A 13,990-nucleotide genomic window follows, 5' to 3' on the forward strand; every position below is an offset into this window, starting at 1 on the left:
CAATCACTGTGACCTCCAAAATCCCTCTTTTTTTTTTTTTAAATACCCTCCTCCCTGCCAGGTGAGGGTACCTCGTTCTTTATGTCCGTGCTCTGCAGGTTGAGGGGGAGACCCATAGTTGGGTATCAGCACAGGGTGATTTGGGATGCCTCAGAGGGAACCAGGATGGTGGTTCCCAAAGGTGCCATCTGCCAAAGCCTTCAGCATGGAGAGAGGCCTGATGCTCCCAGGGTGTCATGTGGCCATGGCAGGGGCAACAAAGCTGAAAAAGTGTCTCCTGCAAAGTGAGCCAGTTTGGTTTCAGCCACATGACAGCAATGACAGTGGTAGATTCCAAATAGGAAAGGCATTGCCAAGTGGGTTTAAAGTTACCCCAAGTAATGCAAACACCAAAGTCTTTGCTAAGGAAGTTAGAGTAGATAAATGCCAATGACAAGTGATCTGTTATATTCTGATGCTGCCATATTGTCCCCAAAGTGCTTTCTCACATTTGTTTTCTACATACTTTTGAGCCTTTCCACAAACTCATGAGATAGCTAGGGGTTATTAATATCTTCCTTTTAAGACATGTGTTCTGATGACATGGAATATTGCATTGCTTCATTCATAAACATTGCACACAGGCAAACTACTCAAGGGCCTTTAGTCAGTCTCTTTAGCTGTTTTGTACACACACAAGCTGTTGTAACCTCAGCTGTAGTATTTGGACTCTGTCACAGATATGCTGAGTTAATAGAGGGGCTGATTTCTGAACGTAAATGTGAGCAATGCTTATTCCATTTTTACCTGCCACTAATCTTCCTGTGTACTAAAGAAGGTCTCTATTTTGTATTTAGCAGTAAGACGAAGAACAATATTTTCAGTAGCAGCATCTGTCAGCAGCCTACTGAGCAGGTTGTGTTGTAGTGAATGGGGTATCTTTAGGGAGTGCCATCACATTGGGATTATGGGACTGGTGTTGACTGGAATGAGCAGGGCACAACCTGCTTGTACGGGGCAGACACACTGCCCATCCATCATCACTGGTCAGTCTCTTCCAGCAGCATCTTTTCTTTTTTAGTTGAAGTATACTACATATACTGCATATACTATATATACTATGGATACTACAATATATACACTATATAATATATACTATATAGTATACTACATACAGTAGTACATATACAGTATAGTATATAATATATACACATATATAATATATACAACATATATAATATAGTTCACTATATACAATATACACTATATGGTATACTATATACATTACTATTATATGCTATAGTATATATTATATATTATAATATATACTATATGTAAAACAATAGTGTATAATGTAGATATGTAATATGACATATCAATCTATATGCAATATATAATGCATAATGTTTTATGATATACATTATATACATTATAATATATAATGGTATATACTACATTATACAATATATAATATGTTATATATTCCTTTTCATATTACTCCCCATTATAGGCCACTACAAGGTATTCAGTATAGTCCCCATGCTACACAGCAGGACCCTGCTATTTATCTATTTTATATACAGTAGTTAGTATCTGCAAATCCCAAACTCCCAAGCTATCCTGCCACCCTCCCTTTCTTCCCTGGTAACCACACGTTTCTTTTCTACGTAAGTCTATCTCTGCTTTGTAAATAGGTTCACTTGTCTCATTTTTTAGATTCCCCATATAAGTGATATCATATGGTATTTTTCTTTCACTTTCTGGTTTACTTCACTTGGACAATCTCCAGGTCCATCCATGTTGCTGCATATGGCATTGTTTTATTCTTTTTTATGGCTGAGTACTATTCTATTGTATAAATATACCACAACTTCTTTATACAGTCATCTGTCAGCCATTTAGGTTGCTTCCATGTCTTGGCTACTGTAAATAGTGCTCCATCAGCATCTTTTGATTCTTGCTATCTCAGTTCATAAAGTATTTCTTCAAGTTGAATAAGGACAATAATGGTAGAAAAGAATAGTTATATTACTGTCTAAAACATAATGGTTAACATTTGTTTCCTATATGTCAAAAATTTTCAGCTACAATATAATTTTAATTAGGTTGGATAATCAATATAAGTTTGAAACTAGTTCCTTTTCCTAAACCCTTGTCTTATCACTTCTAAAAAAAGTTTTCAGCCATTGAGCTTTGTGAATACAATCAGGAGGCATCTTATATACAAATGAAGTGAAATAAACTGATACTGCTTGACAACAGGTCAACAGAGGTAACAACAACAGATTAATAGGTGTAAATATTGCTTGGTAACAGATCAATGTAGTCTAATGTTCTTTGGTAAGATAGTAGCATCTAATTTCTGTAGCTTTTTTGATACAGACAGCACTTATGCATCTATAATTTCATTTAACCCTCACCCTAGCCTTATGAGGTAGGTGTTACTCCTGTGTTGTACTTAAGCAAACTGAGCTCCAAGAATAACTTTTAAAGTTACTTAATAACTTTAAGTCACATAAGTAAAGTGTGACATAAGTGGCAGGGCTGGGTTGTCCCACCTTTGTCTGGTCTGCTTTCTACTCTATCCTTGCTACCTTAAAATTTGAGCATAGAGATGAGGGAGAAAGTATTATGAAATTCCAGCACATCTAATGCTAGTGGTTGGAAAAACTATGAAAGGAAAGAAAGCATTTATTGCCCTGCCTGTCTCCTTTCCAGAAAAACAAGTGGATACTTCTGTTGTGAAGATCAAAGTACTGGAACACTTGGGTGACTTTAGCGTATCAGGAATCGAGCTGAATTTATCACAGCAGCATTTATAGGCTAGCAGCTTATATGCCTTAAAACATCCACAAGGCACATTTCATGTGGACTGCACAGATGTTTTTTAAAATTGGAATTTTAAAGCTTTCAGATGGAGCTCAATATGGTCCATTTTTCCCCCAGTCATCACCAGCCCCTCCTGTCCCATATGTGGGCAGCTGCCTGGCCTGTGGAGGCCCTGGATTGGTGACAGTGATGATGTCCCCCAAGAGCTCCTGCTTCACTTGGCTACTGCTCTATCTTTCCTCCTTAGATCCTGGACTTCTCAGGAAAAACAAATGAGGGAAGGGGCATAGGGAGTTCTGGGGAGAGGAACTGATATCTTACATAATGTGGCTGAGATAGGCCTCACCAAGAAGGGGACATTTGCTTAACAACCTGCAAAAAGAGACCAATCTTAAGGGTGCTTCAAGCAGAGGGAACAGCAAGAGGGGGTGTGACTGGCATCTCTGAGAGACGGCCGGGCTTCTGGGGCTGGAGCAGAGTGAACAAGGGAGAGAGTCCTAGGAGAACAAGGTCAGAGGTTAGGAGAGAAGGGGAAGGCTCCCTGAGTGGAGCCCAGACATCAATGCAAGGACTGGGCTTGTATTCTGAGGAAGATGGAAAATCACTAGAGGACACTGAGCAGACAAGTGGCGTGGTCCGACTTATGTTTTCAAAGGATGACTCCAGCTGCCCTGTTGAGAGAGACCCTTACATGGGCAAGGGCTGGAGCAGGGAGACCAGACACAGCTGTGATAATCTCAGTGAGAAAGCTGGTGGCTTGGACCAGGTTGGTGCAGCTTACATGTAAGTAATAGTCCGATTTGGGTACGTTTTAAAGGTAGAGAAGCTGCTGACAGGTCCAAGGTGAGAATGAAGAGAGGAAAGTCAAGGTTTTTGGTTTGAGCAACTGGAAGAACAGAGTTGCCATCAACAAAATACTTAGTCTGGAAACCTGAGATTTCCCTTTACCTCTGGTTTATAGGAGAAGGTTGTGGAAAGCAGAAGACAGGGAGACTAGGTTGCATATTAGTAAAGAGACTTAATGAGCAAAGGCCATCTGTATGAGAAAAAATGCTGTCAGATAAGAACAAAGGTCTTAGATACCTAGGAATAAACCTAGCCAAGGAGGCAAAAGACCTGTATGCCGAAAACCGTAAGACAGTGATGAAGGAAACTGAAGACGACGTAAACAAAAGGAAAGATATACCGTGTTCTTGGATTGGAAGAATCTGTATTGTTAAAATGGCCATACTGCCCAAGGCAATTTACAGATTTAATGCAGTCCCTGTCAAGTTACCAGTGACATTCTTAAATGTTAAAATTTGTATGGAAACACAAAAGACCCCGAATAGCCAAGACAGTCTTGAAAAAGAAGAATGGAGCTGGGGGAATCATGTTCCCTGACTTCAGACTACTACAAAGCCACAGTAATCAACACCGTATGGTACTGGCACAAAAACAGACACACAGATGAATGGAACAGGATAAAGTCCAGAAATAAACCTATACACGGGATGGTCAATTAATCTACAACAAAGGAGGCAAGAATATACAATGGAGAAAAGACAGTCTCTTCAATAAGTGGTGCTGGGAAAACTGAGCAGCTACCTGTAAAAGACAAATTATAACATTCTCTAGCACCATATACAAAAATAAACTCAAAATGAATTAAAGACCTAAATGTAAGACCAGATACTATAAAACTCCTAGAGGAAAACAGAACACTCGTGGACGGACATTACAGCAATATATTTTTTGAACCAGCTCCTGGAGTATTGGAAATAAGAGCAAAAATAAACAAATGGGATCTAATTAAACTTAAAAGCTTTTGCACAGCTAAGGATACCATCAACAAAACGAAAAGACAACCTACAGAATGGGAGAAAATACTTGCAAATGATGTGACTGACAAGGGACTAATTTCCAAAATATATAAACAGCTCATACACCTTAATATCAAAGAAACAGGCAACCCAATCCAAAAATGGACAGAAGAACTAAACAAGCAATTCTCCAATGAAGACATACAGATGGCCAATAGGCACATGAAAAAATGCTCAGCATTGCTAGTTGTCAGAGAAATGCAGAACTAAACTACACTGAGATATCACCTCACACCAGCCAGAATGGCCATCATTGAAAAGTCTACAAACGACAGATGCTGGAGAAGGGGTAGAGAAAAGGGAACCCTCCTACACTGTTGGCGGGAGTGTACACTGGTGCAGCCACTATGGAGGACAGTATGGAGGTTCCTTAAAAAGCTGAAAGTAGACTTACCATTTGATCCATGTGATCCAGCAATCCCACTCCTGGGCATATATCCATAGGAAACCTTAATTCAAAAAGACATCTGCACCCCAATGTTCACAGAAGCACTATTTACAAAATAACCCAAATGTCCATCAACAGATGACTAGATAAAGAAGATGTGCTACACACACACAATGCTGCAGCAATATGGATGGACCTGAAGATTGTCATCCTAAGTGAAGTGGGCCGGAAAGAGAAAGAAAAATACCATATGACATCACTCATATGAGGAATCTAAAAATTAATGATGACACAAATGAACTACTTAATATTTATAACTAAGATGATTGGATTACCACATTCTGTTGATTCTTATTTTGTAATTGGCTTTATTCCTTTGATAACTATGTAAGTTTAAAAAGCTAAAGCTCTAATCTGTTCTTAGAAACAATAATTAGTACATATATGTAAACTAAAAATATTGTGCAGTATACTGTATATATGTATTTACACTCAATATAATGTGTATGTGCAGTCAAACACTAATAATTCTACCTAATAAAACTGCAAAAGGAGGAAAAAAAACAAAACTTACCCATTTGTGGTGTTCAGGGAGATGTTGCTTTGAGAAAGATCCCCAATGTTCTCCTTACTTGCTGCAAGTCATAAATCCTTCCTTCTGTAGAAAAAAAAAAGAACAAAGGGCTTGGGAGATCTGTGTGACCACAGGAGCCGTGACAATAGCCAAAGGGGATGGGAGTGCTCTTTCTAGAGCAGTACTACCACTCATATACGATGTGTTACTTTCACTGCTTTCTGAAAGAGGAGGAAAATGACCCTTCTTCTGAGGATATAGAATACCAGATATGTAAAGATGTCATATTCCGGAAAGTCATCATTCTTGTCATCTTTCCTTAAACACTGCGAGCATTTTCTCCCTCCAGGTTTCATGGAGTATATATGGTGGGAGAAAAATTATTGCTTGCATTTATTTAAAAAAGATTTTTATGTATGTATTTTATTGAATTATAGTCAGTTTACAATGTTGTGTCAATTTCTGGTGTATAGCATTATGCTTTAGTCATACATAAACATACATACATTCATTTTCATATTCTTTTTCACCATAGGTTACTACAAGATATAGTGCTATGCAGTATGAACTTGTTTATCTATTTTATATATACCAGTCAGTATCTGCAAATCTCAAACTCCCAATTTATCCCTTCCCACCCGCTTCCCCCACTGGTAACCATAAGTTTGTTTTCTATGTTTGTGAGTCCGTTTCTGTTTTGCAAATAAGTTCATTTGTCTTTTTTTTTTTTTTTTAAGATTCCACACATGAGTGATATCATATGGTATTTTTCTTTCTCTCTCTGGCTTACTTCACTTAGAATGACATTCTCCAGGGCCATCCATGTTGCTGCAAATGGCATTATTTTATCACTTTTATGGCTGAGTAGTATTCCATTGTATAAATATACCACAACTTCTTGATCCAGTCATCTGTTGATGGACATTTAGGTTGTTTCCATGTCTTGGCTATTGTAAATAGTGCTGCTACGTACATTGGGGTTCAAGTGCCTTTTTGAATTAAGGTTTCCTCTAGATATATGCCCCAGAGTGGGATTGCTAGCTCATACGGTAAGTCAATCTTTAGTCTTTTGAGGAATCTCCATACCGTTTTCCGTAACAGCTGCACTAGACTACATTCCCACCAACAGTAAGGTTCCCTTTTCTCCACAGCTTCTCCAGCATTTATTGTTTGTGGACTTTTATGTGGTGGCCATTCTGACTGTGAGGTAATACCTCATCATAGTTTTGATTTGCATTTCTCTGATAATTAGTGATGTTGAGCATTATTTTTAAAAAATTTTAATGAAGTGAGCTTTACAACATAAAATCAACCATTTTAGCTAGAGAGGGTGTGGAGTAAAGTGAATACGTACACACATACACACAATGGAATACTACTTGGCCATTAAAAAAGAAATAATGCCATTTGCAGCAACAAATGGAACTAGAGATTATCATACTAAGTGAAATAAGTCAGACAAAGAAAGACATATGTAACATCAGTTATATGTGGAATCTAAAATACACAAGTGAACTTAACTACAAAACAGACTCACAGACATAGAAAACAAACTTATGGTTACCAAAGGGAAAAGGATGTGGGAGAGTGATAAATTAGGTGTTTGGGATTAGGAGATATAAAATACTATATATAAAATAGATAAACAACAAAGTCCTACTGTATAGCACAAGGAATTATATTCAATATCTTAAAATATGATGAAAAAGAATATATATAAAACAATTTGCTGTACAACAGAAATGAACACATTGTAAATTAACTATACTTCAATAAAAAAAAAATTGACATAAAAAATTCAGCTCCATTTAGTACATTCACAGTGCTTAGCAACTAATACCTCTACCTAGTCGGAGAACACTTTCATCTCCCCAAAAGGAAACCTAGTACCCATCAAACAATTACTCATTCATCTCTTCCCTCAGCCCTGGCAACCACCAGTGTGCTTTCTGTCTCTATGGCTCTATCTATTCTGGGTATTTCATATGGAGATAAATGGGATCTATGTTATGTGAGCTTTTGTGTCTACTTTCACTCAGCATGTTTTTGATATCTATCTATGTTGTATCCATATCATTGTCTCTAATGACTGAATAATATTTCATTGTATGGATAAACCACATTTTATCTATTCAGACATTTATGGATGTTTGGGTTGTTTCCACCTTTTGATGATTGGATTAGTGCTGCTTTGAACATCTGTGTACGAGTATTTGTTTCAGTACCCGTTTTCAATTCTTAGAGAATATATACCTGGGAGTGGGATTGCTAGATGACATGGTAATTCTATGTTTGACTTGAGGAACTGCCAAACTGTTGAACCATTTTTAAATCCCATCACTAAGTTCAAGGGTTCCAGTTTCTCCTCATCTTTATTGGCACTTGTTATTTTCAGATTTTAAAAAAATCATAGCACTTCCCATCCACTCAAATGGCTGTCTTACTGTGGTACTGACTAATGACGCTGAGTATCTTTTCACATGCTTGTTGGCCCTTTGTATTTTGCTTGCATGTTTTATGGGATCTTTCATCTAGGCTGCTCAGTACTTTTATACCAGAGCTATTAGGAAATATCAGTTGATATATGAAAGATAAAATCAGTAATTTAGTCCCACACATCTTTCCCCCCAGCTTTACTGAGATATAACTGACATACATTGCTGTGTAAGTTTAAGGTATATGTTATAATGGCTTGACTTACATATGTTGTGAAATGATTACAGCACTATCTTTAGTTAGTATCCATTATCTCATATAGATACAACAAAAAGAAAGAGAAAAAAAATTTTGTATGTGACGAGAACTCTTGAGATCTACTCTCTTAACAACTTTCATATATATCACACAACAGTATTAACTATAGCTCTCATGTTGTACATTATATTCCTAGTTCTTATTTATTTTATAACTGAAAGTTTGTACCTTTTAATTCCCTTCCTCTAATTCTCCCTCTCAACCACTCCCTTCTTCTCGTAACCACAAATCTGATTCCTCCTTCTATGAGGTTTTTTTAAAAAACTAGATTCCACATATAAATGAGATCATACAGTGTTTGTCTTTCTCTATCTGACTTAGCATAATGCCTTCAAGGTCCATCTTTGTTGTCACAAATGGCAGGATTTTCTCTTTTTTTTGGTGGCTTAATAATATTCATGTGTGTGTATGTATATGTGTGTGTATATATCTATATCTATATCTATATATAAAACTCCTTTGGGTTGTTTCCATGTCTTAACTGTTGTAAATAATGATGCTACAAACATGGGGATGCAGATATCTCTTCAAGTTAGTATTTTTGTTTCCTTTCAATATATTCTCAGAAGTGGAATTGCTGGATCATATGGTTGTTTAATTTTTAACTTTTTGTGGAAACTCCATGTTGTTTTCCACAATGGCTATACCAGTTTACAATCCTACCAACAATGCACAACATTTCCCTTTTCTCCACATCCTCACCAGCATTTGTTATCTCTTGTCTTTCTGATGGTGGCCATTCTAAAAGGCATGAGCTGAGATGTCACTGTGGTTTTGATTTGCATTTCCCTAATGACTAGTGATGATAAACATTTTCATGTACTTGTTGGCCTGTTATATATCCTCTTTAGAAAAATGTCTATTCAGGCCTTTTGCCCATTTTAAAATTATTTGCTTTTTCCTATTGAACTGTATGAGTTCTTTATATATTTTGGATACTAAGTCCTAATCAGATATGGTTTGCAAATATTTTTTCCCATTCTGGAGGTTGTTTTTTCACTTAGTTTGCTGCTTTTGCTGTGCATACGCTTTTTAGTTTGATGTAGTCCCACTTGTTTTTTATTTGGTTGCTTGTGCTTTAAGGTTATGTCATAGCCAGAAAATCACTGCCAAGACCTATGTCAAGGAGCTTTTTTTCCCCCTTTGTTTTCTTTAGGGGTTTTAGGGGTCAGCTTTACATTAAAGTCTTTAATCCACTGCAAGTTGATTTTTGTTTTGTTTTGTTTTTCTTAATTTGGGGGGGGGCAGGGGGGTTAAATTTTTCTTTTTTTCCAAGTGGAGGTGCTGGGGATTGAACCCAGGACCTTGTGCATGCTTAGCACTCTACCATTTAAGCTATTCCTGCCCCCCTCATTGCAAGTTAATTTTTGTGAGTACTGGAAGATCAGAGGCTAGTTTCATTCTTTCACATGTGAATATCTAATCTTCCCAGTACCATTTATTGGAAAGACTGTATTTTCTTTATTGAGTATTCTGGGCTCCCTTGTCAAGTATTAGTTGACTGAATATGCTTCAGTATTTCTGGGCTCTCAATTCTATTCCACTGATCTATTTGTTGGTTTTTATGCCAGTACCATACTGTTTTGATTATTGTAGTTTTATAGTACTGCTTGAAATCAGGAGGTGTGTTGCCCCCTTTGTTCTTTTTTCTCAGGATTTCTTTGGCTACGTGGGGTCTTTTGTGGTTCCACATAAATTTTAGGATTGTTTTTTCTACTTCTGTAAAGAATTTCACTGGAAATTTGATAGAGGTTGCATTCAATCTATAGGTGGCTTTTTGGTGGTACTGACTAAAGATTAGAGCAGAAATACATGAAATAGAGAACAGGAACATTGGAAAGATTAACTGGTTCTTTGAAAAAAAAACAGAATTGACAAAATTCTGGCTAGACTCACCAAGGAAAAAAGAGGACTTTATCTTTTTCATTTATAATTTTGTGAATTTGTATCCTATTTGTTTTGATGTCTTTTGGTATCAGTATGCTTTGACTTCTTTAACATGTTTCTTTTGTAATTACTACAGGTTTTCCCCTTGTGGTTACCATGAAGCTTACATAAAAATATCTTAAAATTGTAACACTCTATTTTAAGCTAATAACAACTTAAGTTTAATACAATTCCTAAGTTTTACACTTGTACTTCTCCCCCCTCATATTTTAGGTTATTGGTGTTATAATTTTGCATATTTTATATTGTGTAACTAATAACAGATTATTGTAGTTAAAATAGTTATTTTACATTTTAACTTGTAAACTAGGTTTGTACATGAATTATGCATCAGCATTAGCATAACAGAATCTAGCTTTGATTATATTTTTACCATTACCAGTGATTTTTACATTGCTTTGTTTTTATGATGTTAATTAGTGTCTTTTATTTCCACACAATGGACTCCCGTTAGCATTTCTTGTCAGGCAGGTCTAATGGTGATGAATTCCCTCAGCTTTTCTTTGTTTGGGAAAGTCTTTATCCCTACATTTCTGAAGTACAGGTTCACTAGGTATTGTATTCTTCATTGACAGTTTGTTTCTTTGAATATGTTATCCTAGTCTCTCTGACCTGAAAAGTTTCTGTTGAGAAACTGCCAATAGTCTTATGGGAGCTCCCTTATATAAACTGAACTCTTTTCTCTTGCTGCTTTTAAAGTTCTTTTCCTTTGACTCTTAACAATTTAATTATAATACATCTTAGTGTACCCTATTTGGGTTCAACCTATTTGGGGTCCTTTACGCCTCCTGAATCTTAATGTCTATTTCTCTCCCCAGGTTTGGGAAGTTTTCAGCCCATATATGCTTTCTGTCCTTCTGTTCTCTTGTCCTTCTGGAATTCCTGTAATATGAATATTGTTTCTTTTCATTGTGGCAGTAAGTGGGACTATGAATTAGCAGGACAGCAGGACGGGACCCAGGGCCTGTATGGCTCATTGTTTGGGGACTCAAGTCAGGCAAGAGTGTGCACTGGATATCTTGGTCAATCTAACCTACCAGCTAAAACAATTAGAAAAAGAAAAGCAAACAAAACCAAAAGTCAGCAGAAGAAAGGAAATAATAAAGATCAGGGAGGAGATAAATAGAGATTCGAAAACAATGGGAAAAAAATCAAACCAAGAGCTGGTTTTTAGAAAGAGTAAAAAAAATTAACCTCTGGCCAAGCTCACCAAGAAGAGAGCACAAATAAAGAAAGGAAAATGGGGAAATTACAACCAATACCACAGAAGTACAAAATATCATACGAAAATACTATGAACAACTATATGGAAACGGATAAACTAGAAGAAATGGACAAGTTTCTGGAAACATACAGTCCACCAAGACTGAATCAAGAAGAAACTGACCACTTGAATAAACGTATCACTAGAAATGAAATAAAATTAGCAATAAAAAACCTCCCTACAAACAGAAGTCCAGGACCAGATGGCTTCACTGTGGAATTCGACCAAATATACAAAGAATTCATACCCATCCTTCTCAAACTCTTCCAGAAGATTAAAAAGGAGGGAGTACTCCCAAACTCATTTTATGAAGTCACCATCACCCTGATACCAAAACCAGGCAAAGACACCACCAAAACAGAGAATTACAGACCAATATCACTGATGAACACAGATGCAAAATTCCTCAACAAAATATTAGCAAATAGAATCCAACAGCACATAAAAAAGATCATATACCATTATCAACTTGGGTTCATCCCAGGAAACAAGGATGGTTCAACATATGCAAATCAATCAATGTAATACACCACATCAACAAGAGAAAGGATAAAACCCACATGATCATCTCAATAGATGCAGGAAAAGCATTTGATAAAATTCAACACTCATTTACGATAAAAACCCTTACCAAAGTGGGTATAGAGGGAACATATCTCAACATAATAAAAGCTATTTATGACAAACCACCATAGTACTCAACAGTGAAAAACTGAAAAACCTTTCCACTAAAGTCTGGGACAAGACAAGGCTGTCCACTCTTACCACTTCTATTCAACATAGTCTTACAAGTCCTAGACACAGCAATTAGGCAAAGAAAAAGAAAAGGGATTCAAATTGGAAAAGAAGAGGTAAAACTGTCACTATATGCAGATGACATGATACTATATATAGAAAACCCTAAAAGCGCCGCACAAAAACTACTAGAGCTAATAAAAGAATTCAGCAAGGTAGCAGGATACAAGATTAATGTACCAAAATCAGTTGCATTTCTTTACACTAACGATGAATCAACAGGAAAAGAAAGTAAAGAAAAACCCCTTTTAAAATCGCACACAAAGTAATAAATTACCTAGGAATCGATCTAACCAAGGAGGTGAAGACTTATACATGAAGAACTACAACACACTGACTAAGGAAATTAAAGAAGACTTAAAAAATGGAAAGATAGCCCATGCTCCTGGATTGGAAGAATCAATATTGTTAAAATGGTCATACTGTCCAAGGCAATCTAGATTTAATGCAATCCCTATCAAACTACCCGGGACATATTTTGCAGAACTAGAACAAATCATATTAAAATTTATATGGAATCACGAAAGACCCAGAATTGCCAAAATATTACTGAAGAAAAAGAATGAGGCTGGAGGAATAACCCTCCCAGACTTAACACAATACTATTGAGCTACAGTAATCAAAACAGAGTGGTATTGGTACAAAAACAGACATATGGATCAAAGGATCAGAATAGAGAGCCCAGAAATGAACCCACAAACTTTTGGTCAATTAATCTTACAAAAGAGGCAAGAACATACAATGGAATAAAGACAATCTCTTTAGCAAATGGTGTTGGGAAAACTGGACAGCAGCATGTAAGTCAATGAAGCTAGAACACTCCCTCACACCATACACAAAAACAAATTCAAAATGGATTATAGACTTAAACATAAGACAAGACACAATAAATCTCCTAGAAGAAAACATAGGCAAAACATTATCTCACATACATCTCAGCAATGTTCTTCTAGAGCAGTCTACCCAAGAAATAGAAATAAAAGCAAAAATAAACAAATGGGACCTAATTAAACTTACAAGCTTTTGCACAGCAAAGGAAACCATGAGCAAAACAAAACGACAACCTACGGAATGGGAGAAAATATTTGCAAAAGATGAGACTGACAAGGGCTTGATTTCTAGAATATATAAACAGCTCATATAACTTAATAAGAAAAAAATAAACAACCCAATCTACAAAGGGGCAGAAGACCTAAACAAGCAATTCTCCAGTGAAGACATACAAATGACCAATAGGCACATGAAAAAATGCTGAATATCACTAATTTTCAGAGAAATGCAAATCAAGACTACAAGGAGGTATCACCTCACACCAGTCAGAATGGCTCTCATTCAAAAGTCCACAAATGATAAATGCTGGAGTGGGTGTGGAGAAAAGGGAACCCTCCTACGCTGTTGGTGGGAATGCAGTTTAGTGCAGCCACTGTGGAAAACAGTATGGAGATTCCTCTAAAGACTAAAAATAGACTTACCATTTGACACAGCAATCCCACTCCTGGGCATATATCCAGAGGGAACCTTAATTCAAAAAGACACCTACACCCCAATGTTCATAGCAGCACTATTTACAGTAACCAAGGCATGGAAACAGCCTAAAT

The 13,990-nt window shown here is 36.6% G+C and overlaps 1 protein-coding gene and 1 long non-coding RNA gene across 7 annotated transcripts in view; one reads left to right on the forward strand and one right to left on the reverse strand.

Annotated features, from left to right (window-relative positions):
- Positions 1-13,990, forward strand: part of FRMD3 (FERM domain containing 3) — a 256,971-nt gene that overhangs the window by 236,037 nt on the left and 6,944 nt on the right. The gene's annotated exons all lie outside the window — the stretch shown is intronic.
- LOC135322245 (uncharacterized) overlaps positions 1-13,990 on the reverse strand; it is an 85,688-nt gene that overhangs the window by 16,516 nt on the left and 55,182 nt on the right. For all 4 annotated transcript variants that reach the window (XR_010382581.1, XR_010382582.1, XR_010382583.1 and 1 more), the window contains exon 2: positions 5,633-5,716. This is a non-coding gene — a long non-coding RNA (uncharacterized LOC135322245). The remainder of the gene's footprint in view (positions 1-5,632; positions 5,717-13,990) is intronic.

Source organism: Camelus dromedarius, chromosome 10, assembly GCF_036321535.1.
Source record: "Camelus dromedarius isolate mCamDro1 chromosome 10, mCamDro1.pat, whole genome shotgun sequence".
NCBI lineage: Eukaryota > Metazoa > Chordata > Mammalia > Artiodactyla > Camelidae > Camelus > Camelus dromedarius.